Source organism: Staurois parvus, unplaced genomic scaffold (assembly GCF_062004578.1).
Source record: "Staurois parvus isolate SC_StPar_1 unplaced genomic scaffold, SC_StPar_1.0 ptg000108l, whole genome shotgun sequence".
NCBI classification, from domain to species: Eukaryota; Metazoa; Chordata; class Amphibia; order Anura; family Ranidae; genus Staurois; species Staurois parvus.
Window position 1 is genome coordinate 899464 of NW_028317904.1, and position 14953 is coordinate 914416.

Here is a 14953-nt window from a genome sequence, read left to right on the forward strand (position 1 = left end):
TCCCTCAATCTCCTCTTCTCAAGAGAGAATAAATTCAGTTCCTCTAATCTTTCCTCATAGCTGAGCTCCTCCATGCCTCATATGAGCTTGGTTACCCTTCTCTGTACTTTCTCCAGTTCCCCAAAACTGAACTACATATTCCAGATGAGGTGTTACTAATGATTTGTACAGGGGTAAAATTATATATCTCTCTCTGGAGGCTATACGTCTTTAAATACAAGAGGATTTTGCTCGCTTTCGAAGCCGCAGCTTGGCATTGCATGCCATTTATTAAGCTTGTGATCTACCAGAACCCCCAGATCCTTCTCCACCATTGATTCCCCATTTGTACTCCCCCTAGTATGTATGATGCATGCATATTCTTAGCCCCCAAGTGTATAACCTTACATTTATCAACATTAAACCTCATTTGCCACATAGTTGCCCAATTAAACAGTGCATTGAGGTCAGCTTGTAAGTTGGAAACATCCTGTAAGGACATTATTCCACTGCACATCTGCAAAGACTGAAATGGTATTATTAAACCAAGACCCTATATCGTTTATAAATACATTAAAAAGTGAGGGTCCCAACACTGAACCTTGGGGTACACCACTGACAGCCCTAGACCATTCAGAGTATGAATCATTAACCATTACTCTCTGAATACGATCGTTTAGCCAGTTTTCTATCCATTTACATAGATTTTTCCAAGCCTGTAGACTTTACCTTACACATTAGCTGTGTGTGGGGAACTGTATCAAACGCTTTTGCAAAATCCAAGTATACCACGTCCACCGCCACCCCTCCTGTCCAAGGTTTTGCTCACCTCCTCATAAAAAGAAATCAGATTTCTTTGACAACTTCTGTCTTTCATGAACCCATGCTGTCTGTTGCTTAAAATATTTTTTTCCAGCAAGAACTCATCTATGTGGTCTTTTTTTAAACTCTCCAGTATCTTCCCAACTATAGAAGTTAAACTAACAGGTTTATAATTACTTGGTAAAGATTTTGACCCCGTTTTAAATATTGGCACCACTCCTTCCCCCCCCAGTTTATTCGATATCCTTTTTTTTTTTTTTCCTAACTACACTCTACTACTGCGCCAACTTGGCTCACATCTCATCGAGCATACCTCTCATGTATAAAAGACAAGAACCCCTAGGTCCCCGGCCAAATGGCAGGGATCATTATGTTTTTCTTCCCCTTATGCTGTGCTCCTACCAATGTGAACCTTTCATGTTTATGTTTTTATATGTTAAAATCCTTCAATAAAGAAAAATTGAATATAAATATTGGCACCACATTGGCTTTACACCAATCCAGTAAAACTATGCCAGTCATTAAAGAGTTCCTAAAAATTAGAAACAATGGCTTTGAAATGACAGCGCACAATTCTTTAAGGACCCATGGGTGTATGCACATCTGGTCCAGGTGCTTTATTCACCTTTATTCTGTCTAAATATTTTTGGATCATATCAATTGTGAGCCAATGTGGATCATCTGGGGCTCTGTCAAGTCAATACCATTCCCATTATGGACAAGAGCTCCCCCATGCTCCTTTGTGTACACAGAACTGAAGAAGGTATTTAATAAATTTTGCCTTCTCTTTGTCCCCAGTCACCCACTCTAGATTATTTTGTAAAGGGCCTATATGCTCAGACCTGACCTTTTTACTATTAATATATTTGAAGAAATTTTTCGGGTTGGTCCTGCTATCTTTTGCAATTTGTCATTTATTTTCAGTTTTTGCGGCCTTTATTTCCTTTTTGCATATTCAGTTATATTCTTTATTGTTTAAACAATAATACCGTTCCTTCATTTTTATATTTAATAAAAGCTCTTTTCTTATTAGCTATAGCTCTTTTAACTTTGGCCATAAGCCACATAGGTTTGATTTTTAGCCTTTTAAACTTGTTGGGGAATATATTTTTCAGGGTGTTCACATAGTCTTTTTGAAGAATTCCCATTTTTGTGTTGTGTTTATTGATGCCAATATTCCCCCCCCCAATCTAAGTCTTGGAGAGCAGCTCTCAGCCTTGGAAAATTGGCTCTCTTAAAATTGAGTGTTTTTATTTTTCCTGTATGTGCTTGCTGTTTACAGCTAACAATAAATGAAATCATGTTATGGCCACTGCTACCCCGATGTTCTTTTATATGGCCATTCGTAATAAGCTCTGCATGGTTTGAGATTACCAGGTCCAGCAGAGCATCATTCCTAGTTTATGAACTGTACCATAAAATTGTCCTGTAGTAGGTTTAAAAATGTTTGCCCTTTAACTGTTCCTGCAGTACCATTACTTCAGTCAATTTCCAGGTAGTTAAAATCCCCCATTATTATCACTGTCCCAGCCATTGCAGCCCTTTCGATCTGTGCAAGGAGCTGTCTCCACCTCCTCATTAACACTGGGAGACCTATAACAAACTCCAATAGTTATCTTTGTTTTACACACCCCCATGTGCAGTTCCACCCATAATGCTTCAGCCTCATCACACTCTCTATCAACTAGGTCCTCTTTCACACTCGCTCTGAGATCACTTCTCACATAGGGTAAATAGAGACCGACACCACCACCTCTCCTGTTTCTCTGAAAGACAACATAGCCAGGGGGTTTATTCCACATTTTCATAGCTCTAACTATGAAGAAGCTGTTCCATATATGAAGGTTAAATCTCTTTACCTCCAGACATAAAGAGTACCCCCTTGTCCTCTGTAATGACCTGAAAGTAAATAATTCTACAGCAATTTCACTTATAGTCACCATACATGTTGATCATATCTCCCTTAATCACCTCTTCACAAGAGAACAAACTCAATTCCTCTAATCTTTCCTCATAGCTGAGCTTCTCCATGCCTCGTATCAGTTTGGTTGTCCTTCTATGCACTTTGCCCAGTTCCCCAATACTCTTTTTGTGAGTTGGTGCCCAAAATTGAACTGCATATTCCAGATGAGGTGTTACTAATGAATCCTGCATGGGTGACTTACCTAGGCAAATGATGCATTGCAATGTGTTAGCTGCACGGTGCCATGGTTTGCTAGTGGAGGGGCCCTGTCACTGAATATCCCAAACGTTGGTACCTATAAATCCTGCCCACAGTGTGAAGACATCTGCTGTGGCAAGTCTCTCTTCACAAGGCCTTAGTGTCCTCTCTTCATACACTTGCCCCCAGTCTGACTCCCTGCCTTCACCTGGGTACTCCACTGGCATTATGGCCATAGCCTTCTCCTACCTAACTAAGAAGGTGTTTTCTGCCACAGCTTGTAAGGACGTTATTCCACTGCACAGCTTGGTGTCATCTGCAAAGACTGAAATGGTATGTTTAATCCCAGACGCTATATTGTTTATAACTGTATTAAACCGTAAGGGCCCCAACCCTGAACCTTGGGCTACACCGCTGACAACCCTAGACCATTCAGAGTATGAATCATTAACCATTACTCTCTGAATACAATCTTTTAGGGCAGAAATACAATCAGCCCACTTGATCAGTGCCCCTTTCGAGGCATTTTTGGCATTTTTTTTGTGAAAATCTGGCACGTTTATTTGCACATTACCATTTTTCATCCTGACCAGCGCTATCCATGTTTAGCAGCATGCGTTTAAGTGTTACCAGTTTGTTACCCTTAACCTTGGCATAGTTGTGCCCCCTCCTGGGTTCCATTCTCAGGTTATACAAATTGTGGGTCAACTGGGTAATCATCTGATAAAGGATCAGTCCTCCCTTTCCTTGTCAGGTAATGATCAGTGAATAGTGCAGACTCCTGCAGAGATTTGGATAGATCCTCAATCTCTGGTAGCCTTCACTGGTCTTCATTCATTGATTGGACTACCTGGACAGGACATTGAATACAAGCTTGTCCAGGATCTTTCTGTCCCTATTGGTCTAGGGAAGAGTCCTGGATACACTATTGATGCAGGGGACTTGGTCATTGCAGGAAACCTGTCTTTCAATTAGTATCCTGGAACTCAGGGCAATTCAGGTGTCCCTTCAATGGTGGACCCTTCAGTTAGGATGTCACAAAACAGGACTCTAGTCAGAAATTGGTACAGTCATGGCCTACATCAATTATCAAGGAGATGTCAGATGCCATGCGCTCAAAAGGAAGCAGATTTGAGCATCCCTTGGGCAGAACTGCATTTTCAAGCCCTGTCTGCCATCACAGGCTGGAAAATTGGCAGGTGGACTTTTTTTTTTCTTCCCAGGGCTCAGAGTCTCTTCCTCTGAACATGTTCCAAACCTCACTGGTAGTGGTGGGTGTTGGACATAGATTTTTTTTTTTTCTTAATCCAAACAACTTTTATTATCAAGACAATAAAGAAAATGGAACAGTACTTAGCGAATCCACAGTAACATTACTGCAGCAACAGGATTACACATCAAAATAGAACAATGTGGATCTGCAGATCCCGTAATGGAGAGAATAACAGAAATAGTAAACAAAACAGAGACTACAAGGATCCAAAGCCTTCTTGACAATACCTTGCTTTTTCCATTTTACGCCTTCCCGTTCAGATGTAAATCTAAATGGGGGAAAAGAACAAAGCTCAAAACATGTCTTCAAACAATAAAAAAAAAAAAAAAACATCCTCTAGTTCAACCGAGACATTTCAGAGAAAATAGAAAATGCACATGATCTCCTCCTAAGGGGAGGAATGGAGCCACACATCTGATATAAAATGTCACACCTGCAAAAGTTGGTCCACTATCAATTGAGGAGGGGCAAGGCCAGGGGTATCTAGCCAACCCTGCCATACCTGCTGGAACTTGCGATAAGCATTGCTATGTTGGTACGTGAGTTTTTCCCACGGGAGTAACAAATTAATATATCCATTGCTTTCTAGTCGGTGAAGCCGACGATAACCAATACCTTGCTATCAACCTCCTAGCCAGATTTAAAAGTCTAGATACCATAATATATACGTGGTTGGAGCAGTTCTTGTTCCCCAGGATCCCTTGCAATGTTTGCTGGGGGCACTGGACCAGTATACTGCGATAATAGAGAAATAAACTGGAGAACCTCACTACAATATCTATGTAACTTGGGCCAGAGCATATGAATGAAGTCGCCCTGTTGGACCCTACACCTCGCACAATCGGGTGAATCACACCTGGCCCACCGGTATAGTTGCACAGGGGTCCTATAGCTCAGTGGAGAATAAACAATTGAGACAATTTATGAGAGAAATCACCGGAACAGATTCCAGGGCAGCGTCCCAGACATCTCCAGCAAACTCTCCAACATCCTGAGACCACTGTACCCTACCCTGGAGACTAGCTTGATCCTGTACTGTGGACAACAGCTGGGAGTATACACAAGAAATCATGCCCTTCTTATGGGTTGCCTGAGTTACATCCTTAAGAAAATCTGAGTCTGTCAATGTGAGATTAGAGAGCAAAGACTGAGCCTGTACCGCATGGCATAGAAATGCTTATATGTAAATTCCATTGATATCTTCAGCTATTTGCAGTTGTGCAAAGGACTTTAGGATTACCCCCTGAGCTGAGATAACAACTTCAGGCTTCGATCCCTCCAATTGTAAAAACCCTCCAGTTTAGCCAGTTCTAATGTATTGCGGATTGGAACAAGGGAGTGCAGGAAAGAAAGCCGGTAATATGAAAGGATACTTTTACCATACTTAAGATGCGCCTTAAGAGGTCCGCGGTTGGAGCCATGGATGGAAGGACTTCTAGAGCCATCTCAAGATGAGAGAGCCAGAATGGAGAAATCAGGAAGGGAAATCAAACTTATAATGGGATCAGTATTATCAGGCGAATCCCTGCAAACCAGTTACTGCAATTGGGCTGCCAGAAAATAAAATCTAGGCTCATGAACCACCACCACCCCCCCTCCCCCCCTGCCATATTGCAACGTGGACAATTTTATCCTAGCCACCTGTTTTTTCCCAAATAAGGCTCCTAAACAGGGTCTCTATGTGATGAAACCATTCCTTAGGAATCCATATGGGAGAATTATAAAAGATATACGGACCTTGTGGGGCCCAAATCATTTTAATTAAATTGATTCTACCCACCACCAACAGAGGGAGTTTACACCAACTGTTACACTTGAATTTTTGCTGCTGGAGTAGAGGTAAAAGATTGAGAAATATATTGCTTAGGATCAGGAGTGACGATCACCCTCAAATATTTAAATGTAGACGCTATTTGGATGTGTTGTGCACAGGCTGGGTGGGTGAGATCTCCAGGCACCAACACCGATTTATGCCAATTAATTTTAAAGCCGGAAAATCTAGTAAAACGTTCAATAAGGGATATAACAGCATCTAAGGATGTGGAAGTATCGCCCCAAATATAACAGTGAGTCATCTGCATAAAAGGGATATCTTTTCCGAGTGAACACCCCTTGTAAAACCGACGATGTCCGGAGATTGTCGCACCAAAATCGGCAAAAGTTCTAACGCCAAAGCGAACAAAAGTGTCGAGAGAGGGCAGCCCTGCCTTGTCCCCCTCTGCAGCCTGAATGAATCTGACAAATCCCCGTTAACCCGGATTTGGGCACTAGGGGCCGCACCCAAGACACATCCAACTAATGAACTTGGAATCAAAGCTGAATCTAAACAATACTTCCCATAGATAAGGCATTCCACACTATCAAATGCCTTGGCCGCATCCAAAGATAAAATTGCCCTCCTTCCAGGATTATCCACTGGAATTTGCAAATTCAAAAAAAGTCTGCAAATATTATTAGCCCTCGCTCTAGTAGGAATAAACCCCGAATGATCTTATGTATGATATTACCAATAATCCGCATCAGTCTAGTAGCTAGAACCCAGGCCAACAATTTAGTGTCCGTATTCAGAAGGGAAATAGGTCGGTAGGAGTCAGGTTTTAATCAATTTTTTCCAGGCTTCAATAGTACTATAATAACAGCTTCATTCATGGAGGGGGAGCAAACCATGTCCATCCATGGTGGCATTCAGGGCATTGAGCAATGGCGGGAGGAGTTGTTCAACGTATAAATTTCAAATGGCAATCAGTCTGAACCCGGAGATTTATTACTGGGGGTGCCTGCCAAAGCTTCAGACAGCTCCTCAACAGTAATTGGCATCTCCAGTTCTCCCTGATCAGTCTCAGATGAAACCGGAAAAGAGCAGGTGTCTAGAAACTGCAAAAACTCAGAATGGGTGGCTACAGTTTTAGAATCATACAGATTATCGTAAAAGTGATGAAAAACTCTCAGGATTTCCGCATGACTTGTACAAATCACTCCAACATCCTCAATCTTGTCTATAGTGGACACTTCTTGCTGTGACTTTGCAACAAGAGCAAGAAGGTGCCACGTACTTTCCCCCTCCTCCAAATATTTTTGTTGCAAAATATATTGCTTCTGATCAGACACTTGAGTAAGCACTGATTCATAAAGGGTCTGGGCCTCTTTCCAGTTACAGGGGCTTGGATCATCTGACCCTCCCACTGTTGAACATCTAACCGTACCTTCTCCTCCCACTCCCTGGATCTACGCTTAACCGCTGAAATCTCCCGGATAATCAATCCTCTCAGGAAGGCCTTCAGCACATCCCAAACCATTCCTGGCGGGGACAGGCCTTCATTCTGCTGCAGAAAGTCTGCAAGTCCCCCGGAATCAACTTGGACTCCGAAAACAGTGTCAACCAAAATGGGTTCATCTTCCACAGTGGACGAGAGCGGGTATAACACACCTGTAGCTTGACCCAGAAAGGGACATGGCCAGACAGAGCCCTGGGTTCATATGCAGCATCAAACACATATGGCAGGATAATCGAGTTCCCAAGGCCCAAATGTATGTGTGAAAGCCCATCATGAGTAGCAGAGAAACATGAATAACATTTTGCTGTCGGATACTTCATCCGCCACACATCCTGGAGGCCCAATTCCACCAACAAATTAGAAAATGGGGTAGGCTGCGAGGATAGTTGTCTGCCCCTACTGCCCGAGGGCAATCTATCCAAACTAGGGGGTAAGCAATTGTTATCACCCAACGTCAATAGGGGAACATCAGGATGATTGGCCATAAATTGAGCTAGGCGCTTAATGACCTCTGAAGAGTAGGGCAGAGGGATATATACCGCAGTCACTATGCAGTGAAACCCATTCAAAGTAAACAGTACCTACCCTCCGCATCAATCCACTCCTGCACATGAACAAATTGAGTTAGAGATAGAGGATACACACACCTCTAGAAAACGTGGAGTGGAAGGAATGATATTGTATGGGAAATAAACGAGAGCGGAGGGTACCGACAGTGTCAGATTTCAAACATACTACAGACAGTTTTAAATGTTTAAGTACATGGAAGACAGCACCCAGTTTGGTTTTATCACCCAGGCCCCTTACATTCCAGGATAAAAATATCAATTCTTTATAGGAGACAGACATAATACATATGGAGAAAATATGAAGGATAAGTCAGTCGTGAACAAATATAGCACCCCACTAGGAGGGCTCAGTGAGGGGATAAGCAGTACATGGGTCAGGGTGACCAGGAGGACAGCCACAGGAAGCAGGGAAGACAGACCCAGCAACATGCACTTCACTAAACACATACATCCCAGGTGAACCATAAACAAAACAAGGGAAAATACAGAAATTATTACAAACATGTAGGCCAACAGAGGCATAAAAATATTAACTGAAGACATTGGCAGGGGGCCAAAAGATCCCCTCAGGATCGAGAACAGGTTGGGGTTTACACAATGTCTAGTGGACAAGCACACAGCAGGTAAATGTAAGGAAAGCATAAAAGGGGAGGAGCCCCAACTTAAGTGGGTAAAAATCAGATACAAAAGTGGGAGGAAATGTGAGAACAATACCAGCACTAAGGATCAACCAGATGTTCCGCTCCATCCAACCACTGCAAGGCTGCATTAGGATTATCAAATAAGTGAAAAGCTTAATCTGCAAGCACTTGAAGTTTAGCCAGATATAGCATGGCATATTGAAGGCTCAATGCCCGAAGAAGTCTCTTGACATCCAGGAATTTTGCGCGTTGTTTTTGAACTTCCATGGAAATAAGGATACTTGAACACTATCAACTGACCGGGTACCCTTGCTTCTGGCCCTGGAGAGAATAGTATCTCTGTTCCAATAATTAAGGAGTCTAAACAAAAAGGGCCAAGGAGGAGCGCCGACTGGAGGAGCATGTGCTGGGACTCTGTGTCCTTGTTCTACTGCAAACATGGGGGAGAATGTATCACTGCCAAAAGGTAGAGGTCAGCCAAGCTTCAATAAAGGTTACAGAATTTTTACCCTCACCACTCTCTGGGATACCCACTGTGCGCACATTGTTGCGGCATAACCGATTTTCCAAATCTTCCAATCTAGAGGCATTAGTAGAAGCGATCAGTTGCACATATCGCACGTCCCTATGTAATGGTTGGCAATCATCTTCCAGGATACTCACTCTCCCCTCCAAGGCCACAGTGTCATCCTGCAGTTTCTGCATATCTTGACGCACCAGGGTCAATTCCATCCTCATCCCCTTCACCTCCCCGGTAAGAACCGCTACAAATGAGGTGCATGTAGTGACTCTGGAGAGAATCTCTCTAAGGGTGGGCTCAGGATGATCTTCAATGGAAACAGCAGGCTGTGTCCCATGAGACTGAGATGGAGGGATACTCACTGTGGGACTGCAGGATGGCTTGGTCTGCCAGTGCAAGAGGGATGTGTGTACAGCCTGCACAGTCTAAGTCCGGATCAGTAGCGGAGTCCAAAAGTTGTTTCTGGGAAGTTTCCCTGGTGAGCAGTCTGGCAAAGAACTTTTGAGCAGCTGCCCTCCGTTTCTCCTTGTATGCACGGATCGGGGTACCACCATCTTGCCCAGCCGACTCGGGCAAGGCCCGAATTTCTTTCCCCCTTTTAGCCATCTCGGATCAGGATAATCAGGGCACCAAGTGACAGCAGGGGGGTCGGAGCACACCCTGAGGACCCAAGATATCATTTTAGCCAGAGAATGAGGTGCCAATCAGGTTAAATGACAGGATTCAGAGCGGAGCTCACCGAGCACACGTCCTACTGCTTGCAAAGCTGGCCACGCCCCCCATACATAGATTTAATGGCATCCAGATTCAACAACACACTGAACAGGTTCAGGAGGATGTGGTACTCGCACATACTTAGACTCCAGGCAGACTCTCCGAGGGCCCTCATGGATCATATGGCCCACAATTTATGGTACATCAAGTGTTGGTCCACCATCCTGCATCATCGTTGTTGTAACAAAATTAGGGCTTGTGACTCACCCTGTGGACTTAATCTCTCCATAGGGTGCCTCTATGTAAAGAATACAGAATGCAAAGTGCTTGTTTGCGTTGGAGTCTATACCAGTACCCTATATACCTACTGGAGATGACACACATGACTAGATACTTGGAATAGCTCTATTTTGGTTAGCTGTTCAGACCCAAGGATCCCACTTGTACTCATTTGTTGGGTGTATCTGATCATTAAGTACTGCATGCTAAGAAGACCATCTAGAACAGCCGTAGCCAGTCATATGTTGGTATGGATCCCTGTGTGGGATGTGGCAGATGGTTTGATTTATTCAGCGATGTTACATGTCCACTATCTTGAGGAACTGTAGTAATTGATCAGTGGACTCTTTCACTAGCTTTACTATAAGTGATATATTTTACAGCAGCAGTGGTACCAATTTATCAGATCAGTCTTGGCAAAGGTTTTTAATGTGCCTATATTTGTAACCACTTGCCCTCCAGAGGATTTACCCCCCTTCCTGACCAGGCCATTTTTTGTGCTGCGTCACTTTATCTGACAATGCGTGGTCATGCAACGCTACAACCAAATTAAATTTACGTCCTTTTTTCCCCATGAATAGGGCTTTCTTTTGATCACCTGTGCGTTTGTCAATTTTTTTTTTATAGCACAAAAAAAAAAAAAATTTTTTGAGGAAAGAAAAAAAAAAAACAATATTTTTGACTTTTACATGTCTAGAAATTTTTTTTAAAAAAATCAATTTAGTCATAAATTTAGGCCAAAATGTATTCTGCTACATGTCGTTGCTAAAAAAAAGAAACCCAAAAAACAACAAAAAAAAAAAAATACGTTTAAATTAATTGGTTTAAGTGAAAGTTATAGCATTTACAAATGGCGGTATATATGGAATTTTTTTTTTTTTTTTTACTATTAATGGCGGTGATCAGTAACTTATAGCGGAACTGCGGCAGGCATTCTGACACTGGGAGGAACTGACCTGGTGTCACGGACATCCAACCAATAAAATAAAAACGAATAAAAAAGCACTGACACTGTACTAATGGCACTGGGCAGGAAGAGGTTAACATGTGGGGCGATCAAAGGGTTAACTGTGTACTGTTTTACTGTAAGCTGTGTGTGCTTTCAACTGTAAGCATACTGCTTTGTATGGCTCTGCTATGAAGAGCCATACAAAACAGTGTGCAGGAGCTGACAGGGGAGAGAACTGTATTGTTTAAAGGCAAATAAGTCTATTACATTTTATATCAAATTTTACAAAACAAAGCAAAAGAAATAGTGATAAAATGTATAAGCAAGTAGGTATACATAAATCATGTACTTGGAGGTGATCCATGAGAGTAATTATAAATAGCTCTAATCCATGGATATGTGAAAACGGCATACGTTACGGAGACATAGAAAAAAAAAACCATTGAAATTCAAAAATACCCCTGAAAGACTCCATATATAAACCCAAACTAAGAAAGAAGATAATGAAATAAGGAAAGAAAAGAGAGAAGCTAGTGTTAGAGATAGTAAAAGGACAAGAAGAGAAAAGGTCGGGAGGCTGGGACGGCAAGATGCAAAAGCAAATGGTCCACCATCAGGACCCCATTGGTGCGACCCAACGTCTCGCAGCCAGGCATGAGCGGTGAGAGCGAACTGGTGTTCGCAGCATCATGAACCGGACAGACGAGGTTCAACTCTATTAGGACACAACAGGGGAACACAGTTTTCGGAGAGATGAGGAGGAGAAATGGAGCCAGACTGACCACAGTAACTTGTGTTCATCGTAGGTATCATTGGCAAATGCTAACATTTCTTCCATACGCATGATATCATTAAGCACAGAAACCCACATTGGAAGGGGCGGAGGGGTGGCCGTTTTCCAAAAGAGGGATATAAATTGGTGAACCGCAGAAAGAAAGAAACAAGCTCTTTTGTGCCACCAGCAAGCCCGGTAGTTTGGAGAGGAGAGCAATCTCTGGCGAAGAGGCCAAGGACTCACCATAGATCCTGTTATATACATCAAAAACTTAACACCAAAAAGGTTGCTTCAGGTCACAATCCCACCAGATGTGGACCTGTGAACCAACAGCTTTACTACAGCGCCAGCAGAGATTCGATGTAGAAGGAAATATTTTGTGTAGGGAGAGGGGATCCCTGTACCATCGAGAAAGGAGCTTAAAGTTCTCTTCTTGTGAATAACATGAAATAGACAATTTATGAGTAAAATGGAATGACATAGACCAGTCCTTTGCCGATATGTCTCTACCAAGGTCTCAAGCCCACACCCTAGTAACGTTGGGGGGGGAGTTCGGAGTGAAGGGCATCATGTAGTATTCTGTAGAGAGAATTCAAGATATTTTTCGGGGGCTCAGAACGGGAGCACAACCGCTCAAACTCAAAGAGTGAACAATGAGTATGAGAGGTAGAGTATAAGTGTTTACAAAATGAAGATAAATGTAAAGTGGTTAACCAGTCCCTGGAACCTCCCTGAAGAAGCGGAAGACTCGTCTGTGGGCAAATAAAGTCCTGAGCTACGGGCCATGAGGCGCGAATAAAGGGGCCGATAGCAGAGGACCCCAACCCTTGTGGAAGAGCGGGGTTATCGAACAAGGGTGATAGCGGTGAGGGATCAGAAGACAGAAGTGCAATGACACCTCGTTTATACCATAGTCGCATCACAGCCACCGTCAATGGGGACAGGCCGGAGAAACGTTGAGAGTCATGGTCATAACCCCATGGTACGGCTCGAAGGTCAACCTGAGATAGAACCTGTTCGATCATGCAAGAGCCTTTACGGAAGGGTCTGGGGAACCAATCAAGCATCCGGGCCAGTAGTACGGCTCTATAGTATAGCTCAAAGTCAGACAAACCCACCCCTCCTCAGAGTTTCGGATAAGTAAGTAGCCTATACTTTAACCTCGAAAGCCCTCGATGCCAAATCTAAATTGAAAGAGAACGCAGAGATAGGAAAAAAACTCCTAGGTACAGAGACCGGTATAGTCTGGACAATGTACAGTAACTTGGGTAAGGTATCCATCTTAAGGGTGTTGATGCGTCCAAACCAGTGCAAGGCAGAAGCACCCCACAAAGCCAGATCTTTACGCAGACGTGAGAGCAGGGGTAAAATGATTAAGGGAATATAGAGCATTAAGATTGCAGGAAATCAAGACCCCAAGATACAGAATGGCCTTTGGTAGCCATTGAAATGAGAAATTAGAGCGTAGGTTCACAACACATGGTCAAGTAATGAGATTTTCAAAGCCTCCATTTTAGAGATATTAAGTTTAAAGTTACTGAATAAACCAAATCTATGAAACTCATGGAATAGACTAGGGAGTGAAATAAGTGGCTCTTGTATGTAGACTAGAAGGTTGTCTGCATATAGAGATAATTTGTGATGTGAGGAGGGAGTGTGGATACCCATGATCGAGTCGTTAGCTTTTATGGCCCGCGTGAGATGTTCCATAACCAAAACAAAAAGAAGGGGAGATCGGGGGCAACCCTGTCTAGTCCCGTTCCATATGGGAAAGGGAGAAGAAACCATTCCATTCACCAGGATAGACGCTGTAGGGTCAGAATAGAGGGACATAAAGTTAGCGAGAAACCAAGAACCCAGACCTATCTGCTCTAAGGTAAGGCGCAGAAAATGCCAGTCAACACGATTGAACGCCTTCTCAGCATCAAATGAAAGAATGCAAGCCTTTAAACTGTGTTGCTTGACATAAGAGATAAGGTGGATTGTTTTGGTAGTATTATCCCTAGCTTCACGACCAGGGACAAAGCTAATCTGGTAGAAAGGGTGAAAGGTGGTTCGCTAGGAGTTTCGCAAAAAGCTTGACATCCAGGTTAAGAAGAGAGATTGGATGGTAGCTACCGCAAAGAGAGGGGTCCTTACCTGGCTTAGGGATGACCGAAATATTAGCGGACAAGAAAGCTGGAGATGGTGCGCTAGAGTCTTCGATAATATTAAAGGCTTGGGGTTAGAAGCTGGGCCAGTTGGGTAGCGAATGTTTTGTAAAATCTTGGAGGAAATCCGTCCAGGCCCAGACATTTACCAGTTTGAAGGGCCTTGATTGCCCCAAGAACTTCCGTAACCGAAGAGGGCTCCTCTAGATCCAGAACGTCCTGAGCATCTAGGACTGGTAATACTGTCTCCATAATATATTGGGACATAGTCGAGAGATGGTGAACTCTGCTACTCCTCTCTATTCCTGAGGACAAATTATAAAGTTGAGAATAATAGTGTTCAAATGCAGAAGAGATGCCTTTGTTGTTGAAGAGTTTGGCATTGTCCGGCGCTTTAATATGTTGGATTGGACGACGGTACGGTCGAGGGTGAAGTACATGCACCAGGTGCCGGCCACATTTGTTAGCTAAGGAGTAATGAGTGTTGCGTGCTTTGTCTCATGTGACAAGGGAGGAAGAATCTAAGAGTTGGAGTAAATCTCTACAGGTGTCTACCGTGAGCATCAGGTCCAACATGCGCTTGTGGGAGGATTCCAGATTTGCGATGATCGAAAACAGCCGACATCACCGCCGTCCGAGCCTTTTTTAAGCGAGCGCCATGTTTAATAAATATCCCTCTAGTAACACATTTAATGGTCTCCCATTGAGTAAGGGGGTCTGTAGTAACCAGTACGTGATCAAGAACAAAGTCTTGGATGGTCTTCGTGATCTCCACGACACTTAAGGAGTCCTTGAGAAGGGTATCATTCAAGTGCCACGAGAAGTGACGTGAAGACGTCGGTCGAT

General features: G+C 43.2%; 1 protein-coding gene and 1 long non-coding RNA gene across 3 annotated transcripts in view; one reads left to right on the forward strand and one right to left on the reverse strand.

The window, feature by feature from the left end:
- NR1H2 (nuclear receptor subfamily 1 group H member 2) overlaps positions 1 to 14953 on the forward strand; it is a 132634-nt gene that overhangs the window by 110821 nt on the left and 6860 nt on the right. The gene's annotated exons all lie outside the window — the stretch shown is intronic.
- Positions 4122 to 14953, reverse strand: part of LOC149467483 (uncharacterized) — a 36420-nt gene continuing 25588 nt past the window's right edge. Inside the window, exon 4 of the long non-coding RNA XR_016311921.1 lies at positions 4122 to 4503. This is a non-coding gene — a long non-coding RNA (uncharacterized LOC149467483). The remainder of the gene's footprint in view (positions 4504 to 14953) is intronic.